The sequence below is a fragment of the Apium graveolens genome, chromosome 4 (genome assembly GCF_009905375.1).
Source record: "Apium graveolens cultivar Ventura chromosome 4, ASM990537v1, whole genome shotgun sequence".
In the NCBI taxonomy this organism is placed as follows: domain Eukaryota; kingdom Viridiplantae; phylum Streptophyta; class Magnoliopsida; order Apiales; family Apiaceae; genus Apium; species Apium graveolens.
In genome coordinates this window covers 68333666-68361339 of record NC_133650.1, presented here as the reverse complement: position 1 = coordinate 68361339, position 27674 = coordinate 68333666, and the positions used below count along the sequence as shown (strand labels likewise).

General features: G+C 38.7%; 1 non-coding gene across 1 annotated transcript; it reads left to right on the top strand.

The window, feature by feature from the left end:
• Positions 1–8418: 8418 nt before the first annotated feature.
• On the top strand, positions 8419–8525 carry LOC141722524 (small nucleolar RNA R71). The gene has a single exon (XR_012575540.1). It is a non-coding gene; the product is annotated as a small nucleolar RNA R71 (small nucleolar RNA).
• Positions 8526–27674: the final 19149 nt, after the last annotated feature.

The following is a 27674-nucleotide window of genomic DNA, read 5'->3' as shown; positions in this document are numbered from 1 at the left end:
AGGTCTTCGAGGTTGACCTAATCCCATTTGTTTTAGGAGAATTTGATGTAATCTTAGGAATTGATTGGTTATCCAGTAACGGAGCGTAAATAGATTGTGAACGGAAGAGGGTAAAGATAAGAGCGCAAAATGAAAAAGAAGTAGTGTTTAAAGGTCAATAGTAGAAACATAAATTTCTGACCATGCTACAAGCAAAAAGATTGTTAAGGAAGGGAAATGAGGCCTATTTGGCTTATGTGATAGATAACAAGAAGAAGGTCCCTAATAAACAGGACATACCCGTAGTAAACGAATTCGAGAATATATTCCCAGAGAACTTACCAGGGTTGCTACCTGATAGGGAAATAGAATTCGCTATAGAATTAGCACCAGGAACGGCACCAGTATCCAAGGCCCCATATAGGCTAGCCCCAGTTGAGAAGAAGGAACTAGCTTCTCAACTGCAAGAGTTATTAGATAATGGAATGATAAGACCCAGTGTGTCGCCATGGGGAGCACCAGTACTGTTCGTAAAGAAAAAGGACGACAGTATGAGATTATGCATAGACTATCGAGAGCTGAATAAGCTGACTATTAAGAATAGGTACCCTCTCCCCATGATTGATGACCTATTCGACCAACTCAAGGGAGCTATACATTTTTCTAAAATAGATTTGAGAACAGGATATCACCAGTTGAAAATCAAACTGGAAGATATACAGAAGACTGCTTTTCGCACTAGGTATGGGCACTATGAGTTCTTAGTCATGTCGTTTGGGTTAACCAATGCACCTACAACTTTTATGGATTTGATGAACAGAGTGTTCAAAAAGTACCTGGATATATGTGTGATAGTTTTTATAGATGATATTCTGATCTACTCAAGGACAGAGCAAAAACATGCAAAACATTTGAGGATAGTCTTAGAAATCTTGAGGAATGAGAAATTAAATGCCAAATTCTCGAAGTGCGAGTTTTGGTTGAGAGAAGTTCAGTTTTTAGGACATGTGGTGAGTAGCAAAGGAGTTTTAGTTAACCCTGCCAAAATAGAAGCGGTATCCAATTGGGAAAGACCAACTACACCAACAGAGGTTAGGAGTTTTGTGGGTTTAGCTGGATATTACCGAAGATTCGTGGAAGACTTTCCTAAGATAGTTGGTCCACTAACTAGACTTACCCGGAAGAATGAAAAGTTTGTATGGACAGAGAAATGTGAGGAGAGTTTTCAAGAGCTAAAAAGGAGGCTAGTGTCAGTACCAGTGCTCGCTCTTTCCGATGGAAAGGGAGAGTTTGTGATATACAGCGACGCATCGCTTAAAGGATTAGGATGTGTACTGATGTAGCACGGAAAAGTTATAGCATATGCCTCTCGATAATTGAAGGAGTATGAGAGCAGATACCCGATGCACGATCGAGAACTAGCAGCCATAGTTTTTGCCCTAAAAATTTGGAGACACTACTTATACGATGAGAAATTTGAGATCTACACTGACCATAAAAGCCTCAAATATATTTTCACTCAGAAGGAACTGAACATGAGACAGAGGAGATGGTTAGAGTTGATTAAGGACTACGACTGTGAAATTTTGTATCACCCGGGTAAAGCCAATATGATGGCTGACGCCCTTAGTAGAAAGGAAAGACTCAAGATGATAATAACATCGGAGGAGCTAATTAAAGAATTCGAGAAGATGGAAATTGACGTGAAAATGACCGGTAAGAGAACGGAAGGATTATTTGAGATTAAGCTAGTACCGGAACTGACTGAAAAGATACGAGTATGCCAGGAAAAGAAGATGAGTAAAGAAAGAGGAACATTGACCGGTGAAGAAGTTAGATGCGAGAAGGATGAGAAAGGGATCATGAGGTATGCGTCCCGAATTTGGATTCCAAATGTGCAAGAGTTAAAGGATGAGCTGCTGCATTAAGGGCACAACTCCAGATATTCAATCCACCCAGGAAGTACGAAAATGTACCGTGACCTTAAGGAATATTATTGGTGGCCTAACATGAAGAGAGAAGTAGCAGAGTGGGTCAGCAAGTGCTTGACATGCCAGAGAGTGAAGGCGGAACATCAGCGACCTAGTGGACTATTACGGCCCCTGAAAATTCTGGAATGGAAATGGGAGCATATAGCCATGGATTTTGTGACAGGCTTACCAAGGACAAAGACCAATAACAATGCTATATGGGTTATCATAGATAGATTGACTAAGTCCGCACACTTCTTACCAATCAACGAAAGGTACACCGTAGACAAGTTGGTGGATATTTACTTGAAGGAAATTATAGTGAGACACGGCGTTCCTGTAGCCATAGTGTCAAATAGAGACCCAAGGTTTAATTCTCGATTTTGGAGAAGCTTCCAGGAATGTGTAGGCACCAGACTAAACATGAGTACCGCTTACCACCCCCAGACTGATGGACAAAGCGAAAGCACTATTCAGACCCTAGAAGATATGCTCCGAGTGTGTGCCATTAATTTCAAAGGAAATTGGGATGACCACTTACCCCTAATCGAATTTTCTTATAACAATAGCTACCACGCTAGCATAGGAATGCCTCCGTATGATGCTCTTTACGGAAGGAGATGTCGCTCTCCCCTATGTTGGGATAAAGTTGGAGAACACAAGATATTAGGGCTAGAGTTAGTCCAACAGACCAGGGAAATGGTGGGACTCATCAGGAAAAGACTGGTAGCAGCTCAGGACAGACAAAAGAAGTACGCCAACCAGACCAGAAAAGATAAGGAATACGAAGTAGGAGATTCTGTGCTATTGAAGGTATCTCCGTGGAAAGGAGTGATGAGGTTTGGGAAGAAAGGGAAGCTGAGTCCCAGATTCATAGGACCCTTTGAAATATTGAGGAGAACAGGACCTCTAGCTTATGAGCTCGCCTTACCTCCTAATCTGCAACAAGTGCACAACGTGTTCCACGTGTCCATGTTAAGAAAGTACCATGCAGATGCACGACATGTAATAGAATATGAGCAGGTAGATTTACAACCAGACCTGACCTACATCGAGCAGCCAGTAAGGATAATGGACCAAAAAACAAGTGCTGAGAAACAAGACTGTGAAGCTGGTTAGAATCTTATGGAGAAATCAAATGTTGAGGAATCAACTTGGGAACTTGAAGACGCAATGAGGAATAGATATCCCCACTTATTTTCTAATTGATTCCGGGACAGAATCCTTGTTAGAGGGGAAGACTGTAATAACACGAATTTTTGAGACCTTGTAAAATGTTCAATGAATAGTAACCCTGACGGACGGGAAAAAACTTTTGAGCCCACACTATGTAGTGCATGAGAAAATGAGTTTCGGAGTTGATATTATGATTATACGTACCAAATGAGTGTATGTAGACGCTATTAGTTTTCGAAAAAAACGAACTTTAAAAAACGATCGTATTTATGACTCATCGAGGATTACGGGAATCACAATATAATTACAAGATTAAAACCCTACGGATTTATATTCAAGTATGATAATTCAAATTATAAGGAATAAATACGAAAGGAATTACGTCGTGAACCATTTACGAGTAAGTATTACGAAAATGCTTAAGCGACCGTGCGAACGCGTAAACGATTAAATAAACGTAACGCAGTAACTAACAATGGTAAGAAAGTAACCATGGTTACTTTAAAAAATAGTGAGCTAAGCTTAGGATGATGAAGCAAGCTAGCCAAATAGTGTGCTATGGAAGCTAGCACATGTAGTTTAGCTTGCAAGCTAGCAAGCTACGTAAGATATGTCCATGGATTTGAAACAAGGAATAAACCTATGATTCTATACTAGGAAGAATATCAATCAATAAAAAGATATCACCATCCCATTTCCTCGAAGCACCCAAGGAAGCAAGCATAAACCCCCCCTCCACCTTGCTTCCATTCGGCTATTTCATCCAAGCCAAGAAATCCAATTCAAAATCTCAAGTTCTAGCCATGGTAAAATCATCACATTAATTCTAAAGCTTCCTAACAACCAAACTAAGGTAAGAAATTCTTTCTTATCTTTTTTATCAAGGTTTGATGGGTGAAATAAAATCAAGAAAGTTACTAGTGAATAGTATGAATAGTAACTCTTTTTTGGTTTCTTGATTTCAATGGTGGTTTTAGGTTCCAAAAATTATACCAAGCACTTCCAAGCCTCCAACATCCTCAAGATAACATCTCAAGCTTTTATGAAAGGTAAAAATCTTTGGCCCAAATTTATTTAAGATTCATTTTCAAGATCCATTTAGTATGTAGTTGTAACCCTTGTTTTAGAAGTGGTATTGTTGAAATTTTGATGTTTAGTTAAGTAGATGTAAAGTTGATTGTTGTTGCCTCAAGAACATGATGTTATTGAGAGGAGTTTGTGTGTTGATGATGAGATGATGATTGTTGGTGGTTGTGTTAAGAGTTAGGGCATAAAAGGAAACCCCGATCGTAAACATAATTCCATTAAAATAAACAAATCGTAACTTTAAGTTTCTGCAGATAGTCCTGAAGAGGTAAACTGTAGTTTCTTGAAAAATAACCCTTTATTATGATATGAAATATTATAAGGATCGTTTAGGCGCTTGAATCGCTTGATTCCGATTTACGGATCAAAAGTTATGGCCGTTTTACTAAAAGTGATTTACGCGACAAAAACTGCTACGAATTACGAACTTTGAAAATATAAAGGATCGACATAATAGTGTTCATAAATCATGAAATGTTTACAAAGAGTAGCATATTGAGTTTCCTAACTTCTATAAAAATTTCAAGTGAAAATAATGATTTTTCAGTTTTATAAAAATATCGGAGTCGAGGCCGCGCGATTAGAAAACGTAGAATCCATAAGTGGAGCCGACGGCGAAAATGAAAACGAACCTAAGATACTTAGAAAAATGAAGCGAGCATGATGTGAATAAGAACTTAAAGGAATAATAAGGGTAATATAAGTTGAGAGGGTGTATAATAAGTAGCACATGAGTGCGAGTCACCATAAATTAGAACCGGACCTAACGAAGTGAATTATGTTATGATTATAGATTTCCGAGCGGAACCTAGAGCATCCTCCACCTCGAGATACCCAGGAAGGTTTATGAACCCAACTCCATTTACTGTTGTGTTGTGAAAGAATTGTTTTATTATCATTGCATAAGTACCATGTTTGCCATGATACGTAGTCACTGAGTTTTTGCATGATATAGCGATGTTGTACGATAAGTATATATCGGGAAATGTTTAATTCCTCTATAAGCGTAAAGTATTATAATAAGACCGAGAGTCGGTCAAGATTTCAAGATAAAAACTCGGAAATCATTCCGGTGATATTATAGGACGATTACAAGTCCATAATAGTACGTTTTAAAGGGACTCAACGTCCACTTACGAAATTGTAAAATACCTCGAACTTTTATTAAACGATTTCCCAATGATCATATTCCCTCAACTATATTTTATTGTTCTAGTAATAAATATTATATACCTATGCCTTTATTATGGGAGAAGTATACTCCAACAATTATTTATTTCAAACCCGATTAAACATTAAAGATTATTAATTACGTAGGCATAAATCAGTTGAGAAATATTATTTTAAATATTTTCTTAGAAAGTAAACCCATTCGAGGTTTAATTATTTATCGATTATCATTAATTTTTATTTATTAAAGGGTTTATTTATGATTTAAAAATCATAAAACCGGATTTAAAGTACTTTCTGATTTTGAAAATTATTCGAATAATTTCAGATCGTCGGAGAATATTATCCCGGCTTATTTAATATTTTGAATATAGTTTCAAGGAGAAACTTTTCCCCCTTATGTCATTATCTGTTGACAACAGTCAACTCACATCCTTAGTACTTCCTCCGAAAATTTTCGAAAGTACATACATATATATAAAGTAAAGCTATGCCTATCAACAAGCAAAACTCTTGGGAGAACTTCGATGTGGTTCGAGTTCTCGAGATATGCTAGGATTTCTTAAAGGACAAGGGAGGGGTAGGATCCAAGTACTTCGTGTATTGGATAGAGTACTGGTACCGTAGGAGACGGTACAATATGTACCTATGGACCTGTGAAGTGTGTGTATACCTGAAATGAGGACACATAGCCCGTATGCGGCAAGAGTGATAACCGGGATATGAAGGTGTCATCCTTCTACTAGTAGAAAAGGTTACTTTTATCGCAGCACGACTGATCATCGTATGCGGTGGCTTCAACGAATGTCCAAATTCTTCCAATTGGAATTGTTATGCAATACCGTAACCCAAGCCTAGGTGCTGGGTTTACTTTTAACGTATTCGCAGGATAATAAAATTCATTAAAGAATTATTTTCATAAGAAGGTGTGTATCACCAAGGAAAACTATTTTTTAATAAAACGTAATTATCATATATGATATTTTACGTAAGTTATCATACAGTCATTTGCATACTGTACATTATTATGCTGGGCATTATAGCTCACACTTATTTTCTTAAATTGACACAACACAACAGTGAATCAAGATGCCTGCCATGAGAACCACAACCAGGAAACGGGTAGGAAATGGCCAGCTGTTATGTTGATTGTTTGGTGCTGTACCACAGGTAGTCCGAATAAGCTAGATTAGTTTTCAGTTGTTTTTAGTTCAGCTTATTTATAAGTATGACTTATGTAAGGTAATAAACAAAAAACATATATTTGTTTGACAGTCTAGCCTTACTTAAAGGTTACTCCCCGGTAAGACTTAATCAATGTTGGGTTGTAATAATTATCACTTGATGGTTGAATTACTCTAGTTATGAATGGTTCGTTTCCAAGACAATAAACCTTAGCAATCAATCTAGTTCAGAATTGACCACAAAATCGACCATCTCCACCTTAAGACACTCCTCATTTTCTGTAGGGAATTTTATGGCATTGAACACATTAAAAGTTACATCATGATCCATCACTCGCATGGTGAGCTCACCCTTCTGCACATCTATCAAGGTTCGGCCAGTAGCCAAGAAATGTCTTCCCAAGATTATGGGAATCCTCTTATCCTCCTCGAAATCAAAAATTACAAAATCAACAGGGGAGATGAGTTTATCCACCTTGACCAAGACAACCTCCACAATACCATGCAAATATGTAATAAAAAGGTCGACCAACTGCAAAGTCATATAAGTAGGCTTTGGATCAGGCAAGTCCAACTTCTTGAAGATTGACAATGGAATCAGATTGATGCTAGCTCCCAAGTCACATAGACACTTGTCAAATGACATCTTTCCAATTATGTAAGGAATAGTGAAGCTTCCAGGATCTTTAAGCTTCAGAGGCAATTTCTGTTGCAGCACAACACTGCATTCCTCCGTGAGAGCAACGGTCTCTAAGTCATCAAGCTTTACCTTCCTAGAGAGAATATCTTTCATGAACTTTGCATAACTAGGCATTTGTTCAAGAGCTTCAACAAAAGGTATGTTGATGTGAAGTTTCTTGAACACCCCCAGTTGCTTCTCAAACTGCTTATCCAGCTTTTTCTTCTGCAACCTCTTAGGAAAAGGAGGTGGAGGTTAGATTTGTTTCTCCCCTGTATTACCCTCATGAGGAGTGTGCTCAATAGTAGTCTTCCTTGGTTCCACTTCTGCTTCCTTATGCACTTTTTCTTCTTCAGCCTCAACTTCAGATTCTAGAGTCTTAGCTTTTTCAGGATTTGCAACAATACCAGAACTCAATGTAATTGCCTTAACATGCCCCTTAGCTTCCTTCTTGTCTAGCACTTCAGTATCGCTCGGAAGCGTGCCAGGTTGATGATTCAGTAATGCACTGGCAATTTTCCCAATCTGATTCTCTAAGGTCTTGATAGACACAGCTTGGCTCTTACACATAAGCCTTAACTCCTCCAATTCAGATTTTTCGTTAGCTTGTGGTAACTGATGAAGTTGAAGTTGTTGCCTAGGGGCGTATTGCGGTTACTGAAAACCAGGAGGGTTATACTGCTATGCTGTGTATGGCTGATAAGATGGTTGCACCGCATTCGGATTGTTACTCCAGCTGAAGTTAGGATGATTACGGTTATTTAAATGATAAGTGGCTGGAGCTTGTTGCTGTGATCACTGAAAGTTGCTCATAAATTGAGCTGATTCACTAGAAATAGCACACTGCTCAGTTTCATGTGCCCCCACACAAAGCTCACAAACACTAGTGATTTGATTAACTCCATAATTAGCCAAAGAGTCCACTTTCATCATCAAAGCTTGAAGTTGAGCAGCTATAGCAGTAGCTGTATCCACTTCCAGAATTCCTGCTACCTTGCCTTACAATATTCTTTGTGTAGGATTCTAGTATTCATTAGCTGCCATTAGCTCAATCAACTCATAAGCTTCATTATAGCTTTTAGCCCATAAGGCTCCACCAGATGCTGTATCGAGCATAGGTCTAGACTGAGCACCCAAACCATTGTAGAAACAGTTTATAATCATCCAATCAGGCATGACATGCTGTGGGCACTTCCTTAGCATCTCCTTGTATCGATCCCAAGCCTCACACAGAGATTCTCCAGTTTGTTGTGCAAACTGAGTAAGAGAATTCCTGATTGCAGCAGTCTTCGCCATTGGAAAGAATTTAGTGAGAAAACTTTGAGGAAAGATCCTCCCATTTGGTGATAGACCCTGGTGGTAGAGAATGTAACCAGCACTTTGCTTTATCCCTCAGAGAGAATGGGAGGAGTCGCAGCTTGATAGCATCTTTCAGTCACCCCATTGAACTTGAAAGTATCGCAGATCTCGATCCCTGATGTTCATGTTAGGGTCTTCTATAGCAGAACCCCCAAACTGAACTGAGTTCTGTATCATCTGAATCGTGCTCGACTTGATCTCAAAAGTGTTAGCCGAGATGGTTGGTCTGATGATGCTTGACTGAATATCATTGATCTTAGGCTGAGAATAGTCCATCAAAGCCTTAAGAATTTCTGCTTGATTTTCTATCACTACTAAAGCTGGTTCCTCGACTTTCTCTTCTTCTACTACTTTCTCTTCTTCTTCTACTTTCTCTTCGTCCTCAAAAACTTCCCTTCGAATCATTACAGCTTCTTCCTCGGCTTGATCCAGAGTTCTCTTACGAGCCCGCGAACGCGTATGCATACACGCTCGCTTAGTACCTCAAACACGACAAGGAAAAGAGTTGGTAAATAACAATGTCCGAGTCAATAAACTCTAACGATCACTGATGACAAACACATAAACTAAAAGTTAACACCGAGTCCCCGGCAGTGGCGCCAAAAACTTGTAAGTCGCTAAGCACGCTCTAATAATTCACGTAAATATACGCGATCGCAAGTAATATAGAATTATTTCTAGTTAGTTCCCACAGGGACTAGTTTAGGTTAACTTTGTGATTTATGTACTTATGCAACAATGATATGGATATTATTCAATGCTAAGACGAATAACAATTTGGGTTTTGATTATACTACGATTAACTATTGAGAATTATACTAGAGAACATTAACTAAGAGATTGAAGATAATTGAATAATATATGACACAAACATGGGATTCTAACTTCATTAAATACTTCATTCAATATCCTTTTCGTTCTTAACCTTAGCATGTATTGGTGTTGACACTAATCAGATAACATGAAACTGATAAACGCCAACTTTCGTTGTACGAATATCATACTACCAGACATCCACAAAAGAGATAAAAGCTTAATAGACACCAATTATATTAAGACCCTATATGTCTATAGAATTTGACAACATAATGGTTTAATGCACAAGTTATCTATCGTGATTACATAGGGCAAGTAAGATGGTTAAAATTACCTACGAATCATGCATAACAATAACACATAAACCTATGCTAGAATGGCAAGTTCTAAACCTTTAAATTTAATTTCGCTTCATTAAGAATTAACACACTATCTTATAAGTTCGCGACGCTCATAAGACGAATAAGCACAACCAATACTAGGTTATCATACAATGACCACACACTAAGGCATCGAAATAAATTAACTAAAGAAATCCATAAATAAATCCGCTAGAACCCCACGATAATGATTAGCCCATAATCAGACTCATCATTGATAGGGATAAATAAATCCTGATTACATAATTAAATATTACAGTAATTATAAATGGTTTGGGCTGCAAGGCCCAATAAGAAGATGTATGACATTCAGACCAAAAAGGTCAACACATTGATCAGGCCTGATGGACCAGATCAGGCCTGATAGAACAAAGATGGCCCAAAAACCCTGAATATTAATTAATTTCGTAATTAATTAATAAGGGAAAAATCAGCTATTGAGAAGAGTCCTGATAAGGATATAAATCCTTGCAGATTAGCCTCAGAGGGACCTAAAAGGATAAGGAATCAGTTTCCTACTACTTAGGACTCCAAAGTCCATTCTAATTATGAGACTTGCCCACCAAGTCTCCTATACCAAGTCCAATTCAAGGACCATCAGCATCTATATAAGGGGTCTCACCCTCACCAATCAGAACTACATTTTTTGGCATGATTCTCTAATTCACAGAGATACGTAGGCATCTCGTAAAGGCAGAGTTAAGCTACGAAACACGAGAGCAGCCATTAAAAGCCTTGAGCTCCCGAACCTTAGCAATAAATATAGCAAATAATAACCTTAGTTTTTTATCCAAAATATTTGGCACCGTCTGTGGGAAGCACAACAATAACCATGGCGAGAACACGGAGAACAGTTAGAGCCCTAGGAGGAGAAACACCAACAGGGATAACCCAAGTGATCTCTTCAACTGTGGAGGTGCCTCCTCACTCAACCTATGCAACCACGCAAGGAGAAGCCCAGGTAGGGGCAACTAAACTTCAGCCACAAGGGATGATCCCCTCGGCTACTCAAGGTACGAATCCTCAAGTTCAACAAATACATACACCTGTGTGTTCTCGATCCGTCGGGTCCGAATATTCAACTGTTGTTACTACTAACCCCCTTATGGGATGCCCCTTTACCCCGAGGTTGGAGGAAGCGGACATGCTGGGCGGAGTGAAGCACGAGGGCGATCACCCCCATACATACGAGGTTTGGCTCCTATTCCCGAGGATCAGGAATTTTCTGGTCCTTACACTGAGAGAGACTCCGAATCTTCGGATGATGAAGTAGCCCCAATAAGGAGACGTGCTGGCAAAGAGCCGATGGCTGAAGGTAGCCAACGCCCTCAAAGCACCCAAGGGATGAATCCCCAAGAAGTGCAGGAAAGAATCAGGGCTCACGAGGCTGAGATTCAAAGGCTGAGGCACGACCTGGAGGCGCACCAGACCACCAGACCCCCAACACCTCCTAGGGGGAGAAATCCTCCTCCCATCATAGACCTGGATGGTCCAGTGCAGAGAAGGGCTGTTGTCCCAAGGGCTGATCCAAGCAATCTTCTTCCCCTTGGAGATCCTGATGATCCTACTCCACCCTTCACTGAAAATATAATGAATGCCTATATCTCAAGGAAGTTCAAGATGCCAACTATAAAAGCTTATGATGGTACGGGAGATCCCGCTAATCATGTTAGAACATTTTCTAATGCACTGCTGTTACAGCCCGTGAATGATGCTATTAAGTGTCGGGCCTTTCCTCAAACCCTGTCGAGTATGGCTCAAAGGTGGTATAGTCGCTTGCCCCCAAATTCTATTGGGTCGTTCAGAGAATTAAGTCAGGATTTTATTAAGCAATTCATCAGTGGGAGAGTTCACAAGAAAAGCTCAGCATCTCTTATGAGCATTGTGCAGGGAACAAAGGAATCCTTGAGAGATTACCTGAATCATTTCACAAAGGAGGCTTTAAAAGTCCCAGACCCGGATGATAAGGTAGCTATGATAGCACTGCAACAAGGAACTAGGGATGAGTTTTTTAAGATGTCCTTGGCCAAACGTCCCCCCGAAAGCATGTTGCAGCTCCAGGATAGGGCAGGGAAGTATATCAAGGTTGAAGAAAGCATGAGGAAGACCGTAATAAATAATGAGCCCACTGGAGGCAAGAAGCGGAAAACTGATCTGGAGTATATTGCTATGGACAAGTATCCTCGAACCGAGCAAAACTCTGATTCAACCCCCAAGAAGGGAGGACCTGGGAAAAAGTTCACTGAATACGCTAAGCTAAATGCTCCTAGAAGCCAGATCTTGATGGAGATCGAGAAAGATAGAGATATTCGTTGGCCTAAGCCCTTGAAGGCTGATCCTTCCAAGCTAGATAAGGGCAAGTATTGCAGATTTCATAAAGATGTTGATCATGACACCGATGAGTGTAGGCAACTGAAAGATGAAATTGAGTTCCTCATTCGAAAAGGAAGATTGAAAAAATATACAGGAGAAGGAGGGGATAGAAGAAACAACGTGAGAAGGAACTTTGATGACCGAAGGAGAGATCAAGAAGATCAGGGGCGAAATCCCCAACCTAGGGGACCGGTGATAAATACAATCTTCAAAGGACCGCGCCCCCAAGGGCATGTGATAAACATAATTTTTGGAGGACCAACTATTGCTGGGTCATCCAAAAACTCCAGGAAAGCATATGCTCGAGAAGTTATGCATATTGTTGGGAAGCTCCGAAGAGGGCCAGGACAGGAGTAACAATGTCTTTTGATGATTCTGATCTGGAGGGTGTGAAATTTCCCCATGACGACCCGTTGGTCATAACCCCGATAATAGGGAATAGCCCGGTAAGAAGGGTCCTTGTGGATAATGGTGCTTCAGTGGATATTTTGCTCCATGACACCTTTTTAAGGATGGGATATAATGACTCTCAATTGACCCCACCGACATGTCGATATATGGATTCGCAGGAGTGGAATGCCCCGTAGAAGGAATAATCAAGTTGCCAACAACCACAGGACATGAACCAAGGCAAGCAACTCAAATGTTGGACTTTGTGGTGGTGAAGGCTAGTTCGACCTACAACGATATCATGGGAAGAACAGGGATACACGCCTTTAAGGCAGCCCCTTCTTCTAATCATTCAGTTATGAAGTTTCCGACTCGAGATAGGATTGGAGAAGAAAGAGGAGATCAAAAAATGGCTAGAAGCTGTTATGTGGCCTCTTTGAGGGCAGATGGAGTTGGGGGGCAGGTTCTTCCTATTAAAGATCTGGATATCCGAGAAAATGATGAGAAAAGGGGAAAGCCAGCAGAAGACTGAAAGAGATATGTCCTAAGTCCAATCAAGTATGAGGATTTAGGAATAACTTTTATGTAATCTTTTTTGATTTCATTGATAATTAATAAAAGACTTGTTTTGTTTTTATTACGGGCTCTATCTATTTAAATGTTTAAATAAGATATACCATAGTTTAGAGTAAAGCTTTTTATGGATTATGATGAGATCATAATAGTGAGACCTAAAAGATGATAACTCTAAACTCAAATAGTTCCCGGTCATAGGATTGCTAACTGGTAATTAATAATCCGTAAAGATCGGTACATACTATGCTTGCTTCATTCTGAAGGATGTCTGTTCTCATAGATATTTGTGTGGTGACCCTATAGCTAGTATGTAGGTGCTTATTATAGAATAAGTTCATTGAACATGACTCGCACAGCTAAACAACTGATGGAGTTCACTCACGTATCAGCAGTTGTTCACATAGTGATAGTTATACAAGTATCCTTAGACTTGAGGTCATCATAGTCATCTTGTGTACACTGAACTATGCTTTGGTTTAGTTCTTAGTCTCCAGGGACAATTATTAGGGCTCTACCGGGTATAGGAATTTGTACATGAAGATAGTGTATGATCAATAAAGGATCTACCCCTTCTAGTGAAGGAAGAGAATGTTCAAAGTTGATCCACTTATGCTAGTTTAGGAATCTCTGGCCAGAGTGAATGAGATTAGAAAGGAGTTTCTAATTTACATAGAACTGAGCATAGTGAATGGGAAAGCAAATGATTAAATTAGATAGGCTTGACACAAGATCCATGCCTTGTATTTAATTAGGACATTGGAGGGTAGAAGGAATTGATTGTACGGTAACTATTCACTGACAGGTTCTTGGTATTCTAAGCAGTGAATTCATATTATCCGGATAGTCGCGATATGTTGAGAAGCATCACTCACGATGTAGAATAAATATAATTAATCAGTTAATTATATTTAGTGAATTTTAGTATTCATGTAAATAATTAATAAAAGTTTATTATTATTTATTTCTACTACCGGCATAATATTGAACCTACAGGGTCACACCATAAAAGAATATTTTCTTTGATGAAATAATGAGAGAGAGAATTATTTTCTGAATAGTTAAGAAAAGAAATAATGATTAAAATAGTTTTAATTATTATTAAAGCATTTTATGAAGACAAAATGTGGGGGTTAATATATATAAAGATATATTATAAAACCCTAGGAGAGCCCTATAAATAGAATGAGATGGATGGCTCATTTGAAGTGACACACAATTTTGGTTTTTTGAAAACCCTAGCCTCCATCTTCTTCCTCTCTCTCTCTCTTCTAAAAACTCCATTTTTATAAAAGCTTAGTTTTATAAAAAGGTTCATCGAAGAGGATCGTTCTTGGTGGATACCGGTAGAGTGCTTCACACACTGAGGAGCAACTGCTAGCACTCCATTTTTATAAAGCTTCGATTCACAAGGTATGGTTACCATTCCTCAGTTTTTCTCTTTTATACGTTTTTCTATATGTGCGGTATATGGTTTTTACGGAATAAATGTAATTTCACGCTTCCGCTCATCCGTAAATTCCTTCATTGGCATTAGAGCCAGGTTCTGCATATAGAGATTCATATAAAAAATTTCAGGTTTTTAATGCATGTATGGATTTGTTATGATTTTTGCAAGTTTATTTGGATTTAATTATGAATTAATTCGAAATAATTTTTGCATATGATTTTGACTACTGATCTGGGTTCTACAAGTGTTGTAGATCATCTAGGTATTTTTTTCATAATTTTGTGATGTGTAAATTATTTGTTATGAATTTTTAAAAATTGTTTTAATTAAAATTCATGAAATAATTATGCATGTGAATAATTATGATTAAAATTTGCACAAGGACCCATGGCTGATTTGATAATTTTCTGCTACTCCCTGATTTAAGAAATCATATTATTTTGATTTTTATTAATTTATTAATTAAATGTTAATTAATTTATTAATAATAAAATTAAAATAATAAATTAATAAAGAGTTATTAAGGAAGGGAGTAAAAGAAAAAGAGGGTTACCTTTTTTGTTTGTAACGGCTGGAAGTTCTCGAGGCAGGAGGAAACAGGAGTAACAAGTAAGAAAAAAAAAGGTTTGCAACGGTCGTCTGCTGTGCAGGCGCGTGAAGCGCACGCGCTGAAGGGGGCGTCGCGCATTCCGGGAATGCGTTACACCCTGTTGCGCATTCATGGAATGCGTTACACCCTTTAATGGCTTAGAAGGGGTGTAACGCATTACCAGAATGCGTTACAGGTCTTGTAACACATTCCTGTAATGCGTTACAGCCCATATGTTTTTTAAAATTTGATTTTTGGGAGTTTCGTAACTCCGTTTTGGGCGTGCAATATATTGTTGGATTCGTTTTTCCGAGACGGGTCTAATGGTGTGGTCAAATATTTTTTATATAAAAGTTTTGAACTGTTTATATTCTCGAAAGTGTTTTAAAGCATGTTTTAATTGTTTTAATTGCATTTAAATGCTATTATAAATCCATACATCATTATATCAATGTGTGACATGATATTACTTGCATGCTTACTTGTTTATTTATTTTTATATATGAGATATATGCCTGTATTTACCATGCGATGATAGATTTAGGTGAATAAATCAATATAAGGCGTGCTCTAGAAAATCTAGAATAGGAATCGTTTCTTACCTTGACAATAATATTATGAATACAATCATGAGATTCTTGTGTTTATGAAACACGTAATTAAATATGAATTTTCAATTTTGAGAGAAAGGATGATTCTGTCAACAACAGATTTCTATCTGTAAGAAAGGGTGATTAAGTGACGCCTCTTGACAATGCTCCACCCGATCTGGAAATCATCTGATTATCGATTATTGATTTGAAATATTTAATTTAAAAGGAAGAATCTCTTTATAATATGATTATGATTGTAACGTAATATAATCCCTCTAAAATTAAATATTATCAAGTAGTAATTGGCCAATGACACAACGGGCTTGTGTCAGTCATAGCCTTCCAACATGATAGAAAGTGGTTCTTATTTTTAAATCATTGTCGTTTCGTGCTACAGCCGAGGGCTTTGATTTCGAAATAAGAAATACTTGTCTATTACATAGAGATGTGTACATTGAATTAGAATCTAAAGGTCGTTACGTGCTACAGCCGTGGGCCGTTGGAGACTGATTCAATTGTACGAAATGTTGAGTTAGAATTGACTTAGAATATTGAGTTTGTCGTGCTACAGCCGTGACTCAATTATTCAACAGGCTAAAATTATATTAGGGAATAACATAAGATGTAATTGACAAGAGTTGTCTGCCTATTGAACATCACATGACGTTTCGTGCTACAGCCGAGGTTGTGTAATGGAATGTAGGATCCCTATTCCCACTAGCATTATGAATGCCTAATTTTGACTTAGGGGGTGTATACATTAGATAAACTAGTGGGAGCCACTTATGAATAAAGACCCGATTCATATAGTGTTTTGAAATGAAATTGAATATTTTTTAAGTGTTGTTATGTGTTTATCATTTACAGATTTACTATATTCGTTATGTCTTCTACACTATCACTCCGGAGTATACTAGATGCTCACAAGTTGACTGGTCCTAATTTTGCTGACTGGCTTCGAAAGTTGAGAATTGTTCTCAGGGTTGAGAAGCTGGAATATGTGCTTGACTCACCTAAGCCTACTGAACCTGCTAACGATACACATAATGATGAACATGTTGTGTATCGTAAGTGGATAGATGATGCAAATGTTGCTCAATGTATCATGCTAGCTTCCATGAATATTGAGCTACAGAAGCAGCATGAGCATATGGATGCTCACACTATCCTTATGCATCTACAAGAGTTGTATGATGTGGCAGGGAGGACAGCTCGATATGAGATATCGAAGGAGCTGTTCGGTTGTAGGATGTCTGAGGGATCATCTGTGAATGACCATGTACTTAAGATGATCAATTTTATTGAACGTCTTGGACGACTTGGTTTTGCCATGGATGAGGAGCTGAGCCAAGACTTGGTCTTGCAATCACTTCCGGGTTCGTTTTCGCAGTTTGTTGTGAACTTTCACAAGGATAAGCTGGATGTCAGCCTGGCTGAACTCCACAACATGTTGAAGACTGCGGAATCGAATTTTTCCCCTAAGAAGAGTTCTGTTCTTCTAATTGGTGAAGGTTCCAATCCTAAGATAAGGAAGAGGAACCCTTCCAAGAAGAAGAAAGTAGGTGAAGAAAAGCCGGTTCCACCAAAAGCTGAAGACCCCAAGAGCAAAGTTGTTTGCTTTCACTGTAACAAGGTGGGGCACTGGAAGAGGAACTCCAAGGTTTACCTTACAGAGTTGAAGAAGAAGAAGGGAAGTGAGACTATCGCTTCTGATTCAGGTATGTTCATGATAGAAATGAATATGTCATTAAGTCAAATTTCTACTTGGGTATTAGATACCGCCTGTGGTTCTTACATCTGCAATTCGTTGCATGGACTAAGGAGAAGTAGGACTCTTGAGGAAGAGGAGGTGATTCTACTGATGGGAAATGGAGCAAGAGTTGCTGCTGAAGATGTAGGATCATTTCATTTATATATGCCTACGGGCAAGACTACTGTTTGAAATAATTGTTATTTTGTTTCCTCGATTGTAAGGAATATTGTTTCTATTCTTATGTTGGATTTGGATGGTTTTTCATTTTATTATTAAGAATAATGAATGTTCTATCCTTAGAGATAATATTCTTTATTGACGTGGTATTTTAAATAATGGTCTGTATGTATGTGACATAATTTACTTCTGATTGAACAAACTAATAAAAGAAAAGGGATGATGAAAATCTCACTTTCTTTTGGCACTGCAGACTTGGTCATATTAGTGAAAATAGACTGCGGACATTGTATAAGGAAGGGTTACTTGACCCCTTTTGATTTTGAATCATATCCTACATGCGAGTCTTGTCTATTGGGTAAAATGACCAAATCTCCATTTAGTGGACATGGAGAGAGTGCTGCAGATTTGCTAGGATTGGTACACACAGATGTATGTGGACCAATATCTACGCAAGCCATGGGTGGATTTTCATACTTCATTACTTTCATAGATGATAGATCTAGATTCGGATATGTGTTTGATGAAACACAAGTCTGATGCCTTTTAAAAGTTAAAAGAGTATAAGTATGAAGTGGAGAAACAAACCAAAAATGGTATTATAACTCTTCGATCAGATCGAGGTGGTGAATACTTGAATGGAGAGTTTCTGGATTATCTCAAAGAAAAGGGTATAGTCTCCCAGTGGACTCCTCCAGATTGGTATCTGAAAGGAGAAATCGAACTTTGTTAGACATGGTTCGGACCATGATGAGCTATGCGAATCTTCCAGTATTCCTATGGGGTTATGCATTGGAAACCTCAGCATATTTACTGAATAAGGTTCCTTCCAAATCTGTTCCTCAAACTCCATATGAGATATGGAAAGAAAGGAAACCGAGTCTTAAACACGTTAAGATTTGGGGATGTCCAGCTTATGTCAAGAAAGTTGACCCAGATAAGCTGGAATCTCGATCCGTAAAATGTAGTTTTGTGGGATATCCTAAAGAGACTTTAGGGTATTTCTTTTACACCGATCATAGAGTGTTTGTCTCCAGACATGCTACTTTCTTGGAAAAGCAGTTTATCCTTGAAGGAAACAGTGGGAGCAAAATTGAAGTTGATGAAGTTCAAGAAGCACAAACTACTACGGATCAAGTGGAAACACCTGTTCAGACTGAACAACCTTCTGTGGAACAGCCCGTTTGTAGGTCAGAGAGAGTGTCTCGCCAACCTGAGAGGTATTATGGCCTTGTCATTGAGAATGACAATAAGTTGTCAATCATTGATGATGACAACCCTGTGACCTATAATGAGGCTATGAGTAGTGTTGACTCAGAGAAATGGCAAAGTGCCATGAAATCCAAAATGGAATCTATGTATACGGTATACAAAAGAAAGATTAGAGCAGATGGCCAGGTGGAGACCTTTAAAGCCAGGCTTGTGGCAAAAGGATTCAAACAAAGGTAATGGATTGACTTTGATGAAACCTTTTACCTGTAGCCCTGTTAAAATCAGTTCGGATTTTGCTTGCGATTGTTGCTTACTACGACTATGAGATCTGGAAAATGGCCAGATGGTTTTCTTTCCAAGAGAAATGAAAACCTAGTGTGTAAGCTGCTGCGAACCATATGTGGTTTAAAGCAAGCTTCTCGTAGATGGAACATCTGTTTTGATGAGACAATCAAAGAGTTTGGTTTTATCAAAAACATAGATGAACCATGTGTCTACAAAAGGGTTAGTGGGAGCGCTGTAACATTTCTTGTATTGTACTGAAAGAGAGTTGACACACATAACAACATAGCAGACCCACTCACAAAGCCACTTTCTGAAAGTCACTTTGATCGTCATAAAGACAAGATGGGTATTAGATACCAGAGTGATTGGCTTTAGTACAAGTAGGAGATTGAAAGAGATATGTTCTAAGTCCAATCAAGTATGAGGATTTAGGAATAACTTTTATGTAATCTGTTTTGAGTTCATTGATAATTAATAAAAGACTTGTTTTGTTTTTATTACGGGCTCTATCTATTTAAATGTTTAAATAAGATATACCATAGTTTAGAGTAAATCTTTTTATGGATTATGATGAGATCATAATAGTGAGACCTAAAAGATGATAACTCTAAACTTAAATAGTTCCCGGTCATAGGATTACTAACTGCTAATTAATAATCCACAAAGATCGGTACATACTATGCTTGCTTCATTCTGAAGGATGTATGTTCTCATAGATATTTGTGTGGTGACACTATAGCTAGTATGTAGGTGCTTATTATAGAATAATTCACTGAACATGACTCGCACAGCTGAACAACTGATGGAGTTCACTCAAGTGTCAGCAGTTGTTCACATAGTGATAGTTGTACAAGTATCCTTAGACTTGAATATTTTTTAAGTGTTGTTATGTGTTTATCATTCACAGATTTACTATATTCGTTATGTCTTCTGCACTATCACTCAGGAGCATACTAGATGCTCACAAGTTGACTGGTCCTAATTATGCTGACTGGCTTCGAAACTTGACAATTGTTCTCAGGGTTGAGAAGCTGGAATATGTGCTTGACTCACCTAAGCCTACTGAACCTGCTAGCGATGCACATAATGATGAACATGTTGTGTATCGTAAGTGGATAGATGATGCAAATGTTGCTCAATGCATCATGCTAGCTTCCATGAACATTGAACTACAGAAGCAACATGAGCATATGGATGCTCACACTATCCTAATGCATCTACAAGAGTTGTATGATGTGGCGGGGAGGACAGCTCGATATGAGATATCGAAGGAGCTGTTCGGTTGTAGGATGTCTGAGGGATCATCTGTGAATAACCATGTACTCAAGATGATCAATTTGATTGAACGTCTTGGACAACTTGGTTTTGCCATGGATGGGGAGCTGAGCCAAGACTTGGTCTTACAATCGCTTCCGAGTTCGTTCTCGCAGTTTGTTGTGAACTTTCACATGAATAAGTTGGATGCCAGCCTGCCTGAACTCCACAACATGTTGAAGACTGCGGAATCGAATTTCCCCCCTAAGAAGAGTTCTGTTCTTCTAATTGGTGAAGGTTCCAATCCTAAGAAAAGGAAGAGGAACCCTTCCAAGAAGAAGAAAGTAGGTGAAGAAAAGCCGGTTCCACCAAAAGCTGAAGACCCCAAGAGCAAAGTTGTTTGCTTTCACTGTAACAAGGTGGGGCACTGGAAGAGGGACTGCAAGGTTTACCTTGCAGAATTGAAGAAGAAGAAGGGTAGTGAGACTACCGCTTCTGATTCAGGTATGTTCATGATAGAAGTGAATATGTCATTAAATCAAATTTCTACTTGGGTATTAGATACCGCCTGTGGTTCTCATATCTGTAATTTGTTACAGGGACTAAGGAGAAGTAGGACTCTTAAGGAAGAGGAGGTGATTCTACTGATAGGAAATGGAGCAAGAGTTGCTGCTGAAGATGTAGGATCATTTAATTTACATATGCCTACGGGCAAGACTATTGTTTTTTAAACAATTGTTATTTTGTTCCCTCGATTGTGAGGAATATTATTCCCATGTTAGAGTTGGCTGAATTTTCGTTTATTATTGAGAATAATGAATGTTTTATTCTTAGAGATTATATTCTTTATGGACGTGGTACTTTAAATAATGGTCTGTATGTATGTGACATAATTTACTTCAGATTGAACAAACTAATAAAAGAAAAGGGATGATGAAAATCTCACTTTCTTTTGGCACTGCAGACTTGGTCATATTAGTGAAAATAGACTGCGGACATTGCATAAGGAAGGGTTACTTGACCCTTTTTGATTTTGAATCATATCCTACATGCGAGTCTTGTCTATTGGGTAAAATGACCAAATCTCCATTTAGTGAACATGGAGAGAGGGCTGCAGATTTCTAGGATTGGTACACACAGATGTATGTGGACCAATGTCTACGCAAGCCATGGGTGGATTTTCATACTTCATTACTTTCATAGATGATAGATCTAGATTCGGATATGTGTTTGATGAAACACAAGTCTGAAGCCTTTGAAAAGTTCAAAGAGTATAAGTATAAAGTGGAGAAACAAACCAAAAATGGTATTATAACTCTTCGATCAGATCGAGGTGGTGAATACTTGAATGGAGAGTTTCTGGATTATCTCAAAGAAAAGGGTATAGTCTCCCAGTGGACTCCTCCAGATTGGTATCTGAAAGGAGAAATCGAACTTTGTTAGACATGGTTTAGTCCATGATGAGCTATGCAAATCTTCCAGTATTCCTATGGGGTTATGCATTTGAAACCTCAACATATTTACTGAATAAGGTGCCTTCCAAATCTGTTCCTCAAACTCCATATGAGATATGGAAAGAAAGGAAACCGAGTCTTAAACATGTTAAGATTTGGGGATGTCCAGCTTATGTCAAGAAAGTTGACCCAGATAAGCTGGAATCTCGATCCGTAAAATGTAGTTTTGTGGGATATCCTAAAGAGACTTTAGGGTATTACTTTTACACCGATCATCGGGTGTTTGTCTCCAGACATGCTACCTTATTGGAAAAGGAGTTTATCCTTGAAGGAAATAGTGGGAGCAAAATTAAACTTGATGAAGTTCAAGAAGCACAAACTACTAGGGTTCAAGTGGAATCACCTGTTCAGACTGAACAACCTTCTGTGGAACAGTCCGTTCGTATGTCAGAGAGAGTGTCTCGCCAACCTGAGAGGTATTATGGCCTTGTCATTGAGAATGACAATGAGTTGTTAATCATCGATGAAGACGACCCTATGACTTATAATGAGGCTATGAGTAGTATTGACTCAGAGAAATGGCAAAGTGCCATGAAATCCGAAATGGAATCTATGTATACGGTATACAAAAGAAAGATTAAGGCAAATGGCCAGGTGGAGACCTTTAAGGCCAGGCTTGTGGAAAAAGAATTCAAACAAAGGCAATGAATTGACTTTGATGAAACCTTTTACCTGTAGCCCTGTTAAAATCAGTTCGGATTTTTCTTGCGATTACTGCTTATTACGACTATGAAATCTGGCAAATGGCCATATGGTTTTCTTTCCAAGGGAAATGAAAACCTAGTGTGTAAGCTGCTGCGAACCATATGTGGTTTAAAGCAAGCTTCTCGTAGATGGAATATCCGTTTTGATGAGACAATCAAAGAGTTTGGTTTTATCAAAAATGTAGATGAACCATATGTCTACAAAAGGGTTAGTGGGAGCGCGGTAACATTTCTAGTATTGAAAGAGAGTTGACACACATAACAACATAGCAGACCCACTCACAAAGCTACTTTCTGAAAGTCACTTTGATCGTCATAAAGACAAGATGGGTATTAGATACCAGAGTGATTGGCTTTAGTACAAGTGGGAGATTGAAAGGAATATGTCCTAAGTCCAATTATGTATGAGGATTTTGGAAAAAATTTTATGTAATCTGTTTTGATTTCTTTGATATTAATAAAAGACTTGTTTTGTTTTTATTACGGGCTCTATCTATTTAAGTGTTCAAATAAAATATACCATAGTTTAGAGTAAAGCTTTTTATGGATTATGATGAGATCATAATAGTGAGACCTAAAAGATGATAACTCTAAACTTAAACAGTTCCTGGTCATAGGATTACAAACTGGTAATTAATAATCCGCAAAGATCGGTACATACTATGCTTGCTTCATTATGAAGGATGTCTGTTCTCATAGATATTTGTGTGGTGACACTATAGCTAGTATGTAGGTGCTTATTATAGAATAAGTTCACTGAACATGACTCGCACAGCTGAACAACTGATGGAGTTCACTCACGTGTCAGCAGTTGTTTACATAGTGATAGTTGTACAAGTATCCTTAGACTTGAGGTCATCATAGTCATCTTGTGTACACTGAACTATGCTTTGGTTTAGTTCTTAGTCTCCAGGGACAATTATTAGGGCTCTACTGGGTATAGGAATTTGTACACGAAGATAGTGTATGATCAATAAAGGATCTACCCCTTCCAGTGAAGAAAGAGAATGTCAAGGCTGATCCACTTATGCTAGTTCAGAAAATCTCTGGCCAGAGTGAATGAAATTAGAAAGGAGTTTCTAATTTACATAGAACTGAGCATAGTAAATGGGAAAGCAAATGATTAAATTAGATAGGCTTGACACAAGATCCATACCTTGTATTTAATCAAGACATTGTAGGGTAGAAGGAGTTAATTGTACGGTAACTATTCACTGAATAGGTTCTTGGTATTCTAAGCAGTGAATTCGTATTATCCGGATAGTCGCGATATGCTGAGAAGTATCCCTCACGATGTAGAATAAATATGATTAATTGATTAATCATATTTAATAAATTAGAGAATTTATATAAATAATGATAAAATAGTTTTATTATTATTTATTTCTACTACCGGCTTAATATTGAACCTACAGGGTCACACCATAAAAGAGAATGATTTAATGGTGGAGGAATTAATTAATAATGACTAATAATTATTTATTTATGAAATAAATAATTAATTGGCAAATTGAATAATTGATTAAATGAGATTTAATTGATTATAAATTAATTAAGAAAAGTTCTTAATATTATTAATTAAGAATTTAATTTTTGGAAATTAAATCAAAAGAGATAATTATTTCTAAAGTGTTTAGAAAATGATTAATAATTAAAAGATGTTTTAATTATTAATGTGAATAATAAAGGGTTAATAATAATAATATTTTATGGGAAAATTTCAGCTGAAAATTTTGCCTATAAATATACTATTATAAACCTTATTTTCATTCTAACCCAATTTTTTTTAGAAAAACCTAATTCTCTCCACCTCTTCCTCCTTAGCATCGTTTTCTTGGTGGATACCGGTGGAGTGCTTCACGTTTGAGGAGCAGCTGCTAAGGATCTCCGATCGTTGCTTTTGGATCGATATTAAAGGTTAGTAATCGATTCATATGTTCTAATCACGATTTATATGCTTTTATTTGGACTTTTATATGTGTAAAACTGTTTTTCCATGCTTCCGCTGCGATTAAAATCCAACATAAGCCACGAACGATAATAAAAGCCCAGGCACTAGCTGACTTCGTGGTGGAATGTACAATACCCAACCAAGAAGTCAGGGGGCAGGAAGATACCATACCTCAAGACAAGGAAGTCGATAATGGGGACAAAGAGAAGGACGATAAGGAGAAAGAATATTGGGTTCTCTATTTTGATGGAGCATCAAAAACAAATTCAAGTGGAGCAGGTTTGCTTTTACAAAGCCCTGATGGGTTCTTAATTGAGTATGTAATGAAGTTAGACTTCCCAACCACAAACAATGAGGCAGAATATGAAGCTCTGATAGGTGGTCTTGGCTTAGCAGGGACACTTAGAGTCAAGAACTTAAAAGTCTGTGGAGACTCGAAGTTGGTCGTATCCCAGGTGAAGGGAGAGTTTGAGGCAAGGGATGAGACGATGGCTAAATATGTCCGCCTAGTAAGGGCTGTGATGACCTAATTTGATGAATGCCATGTTGAGCACATTCCAAGGAAAATGCTAAGGCAGATGCACTATCAAAATTTGCTTCGTCTGAAATAGAAGAAAGTTCTGGAAGTGTATACTATTGCGTTCTGAAAACACGGAGCATTAATATTAAGCTTGTGGCTCCTATAGGCCTGGGGACGTTATGGATTGATCCCATTAAGGTTCACATTCAAACTGGCTGGTTACCTAATGATGCTACTGAAGCACGAAAATTGGCTGTTCGAGCACTTAGATACTCTTTAATAGATGGAATTCTGTATAAGAGATCTTTCGTGGTTCCCTACTTAAGATGTCTCAGGCCTGATGAGGCTCGCTTGGCTCTTGAAGAAGTACATGAAGGCATATGCGGGCAACACTTGGGGGCAGGGCCTTGGCTCATAAGATAACTCGTTTAGGCTTCTATTGGCTAGAAATGATGGCTGATGCCAAAGAATATGTGAAAAAATGTGACCGTTGTCAGAAGCACGCACCAGTTGTTAGACAACCCCCCGAGATGCTGACCTCTATCAACTCGCCCATCCCCTTTGCTATGTGGGGGATGGACATATTAGGGCCTTTCCCCATGACCACGGCACAAAGGAAGTTTCTGATTGTTGCCATTGATTATTTCACCAAGTGGATCAAAGCCAAGCCCTTGGCCAAGATCACAACTAAGCAGGTTGCACAATTCCTATGGGAAAGTATTATATGCCGGTATGGAATTCCCTGCATCTTAGTCGCTGACAATGGAACACAGTCCAACAACGAGGAATTCAAGAAGTATTGTGAGGAAAATGAAATTGAGTTACGATTCACATCTGTGGCCCACCCGCAAGCCAATGGGCAAGCGGAAGTGGCAAACCGAATAATCCTAGATGGACTAAAGAAGAGGATCGAGAAGTCAAGGAATAACTGGGTGGATGAAATACTCCCTATATTGTGGGCCTATAGGACTACCTGTAGAGTCACGACTGGAGCAACTCCCTTCATGGTAGCATATGGTGCCGAAGCAGTTGTTCCCATAGAGATATCACATTCTTCCCCCAGGATTCAAACTTTCAATGCTGAGGAAAATGAAGAAGGGCAAAGGTTGGCCCTGGATCTAATTGATGAAGTACGAGATGAGGCACATGCGAAGATAATGGAATATCAGAAAAAAGCTTCGTTCTACTACGACCTAAGGGTTAAAGAAAGATTCTTCAAACAAGGTGATTTAGTTTTGAGGAAAGTGGAAGCTTCTGGTGTAGGGCAGAAAGGGAGGCTTGCTCCAAATTGGGAAGGGCCGTACTTCATCAATATGAGATAGTTAAAGCACGATTATCACTTGTCACAGTATGACAAGTAGGTTTAAAAGCACCTTGAAGCTTTTCTTGTTTAGGGTTTTTCTATATAGAAAATATGTTTATTAGGGTTGAACCCATCTTATGTAAGGTATCCAGAATACAAGTTATAATATAAAATCTTCGACTTAATCTTGGCCTATTAGAATTGATTGCTTTATGAAAGATAAAACCAAGTTATAAACTTGAGTTTGAAAAATCAAAAGAGAAATACGTCGATACTTGGACAAAACGCGAAAAGTCAGTTACAAAGTTCAAACATTATCTAATAAAGAAGAAATACATAAAAAAAACTTAGGCCTTGGAAGGCTGGGATTCGTCGGAACCACTATCCGAAGCCTCTTCGAATGTCTCAGTCGTCCCCTCGGACGTCTCAGTCGTCCCCTCGGAAGTCCCCGTAGAGGTTCCATCAAAACTGCCTTCAGATGCCTTGGATGCTGCAGGAGACGCTGGTTTCTGAGGCACTGCCCTAGGAGGCTCTTCCAACCTGACCTTCTTTGCAACGGGCTCAGACTCCTCTTCAGAAGAAGCTTCCTCCTCTCCAGAGCTGGACTCAAGCTCCTTCCTCTTTTGGCCTTGGCTCCCCGACGGGTCGTCCTTGATCAGGTCAACGAGCTTGTCTGTAACACCCCCAAGTGTTGGAACTCGCACAGGGCAAGGGAAGGAGGACTGTTCGAAGACTTCTGGAAATTCATCATGAATGGCCTCCACAGCAGCATCCCAGCCTTCCTTATAGCTAACTGGGTGTAGGAGGGCATCGTGCTCCACCATTAAGTCCTTAAACTCTTGAGTGTCCATCCAGCCATCAAAGGCTTTATCCTTTTGAGCCTTCAGGATAACATTTTTGGCCCGGGCCGTTTCCAGGTCAGAAGTGGAAGAGGCAAGTTGGGCTTCAAGGGCCTCTATTCTTTGGTTGGCCTCCTCTAACTTCTTGTTCGCGTCCTCCAGGCCAACCTTCCAAGCCTTGGCTTGGTGAATCACCCCATGAAAATGGGCGTTCGCCTACAAGAAACACAGCAAGAGTATGAGATGAGAAAATCAAAAAGGCAACTATGAAGGGCAAAGGAAAAAGACGTACCATCGCCAAAGCCTGAGCTCCAAAAAGCTCGTTCCCCTCTAAGTCCCATTGAAGGACAAAGTCTTGATAGTCAACCGGGGAGATGGAATGCTTAGACCATTCC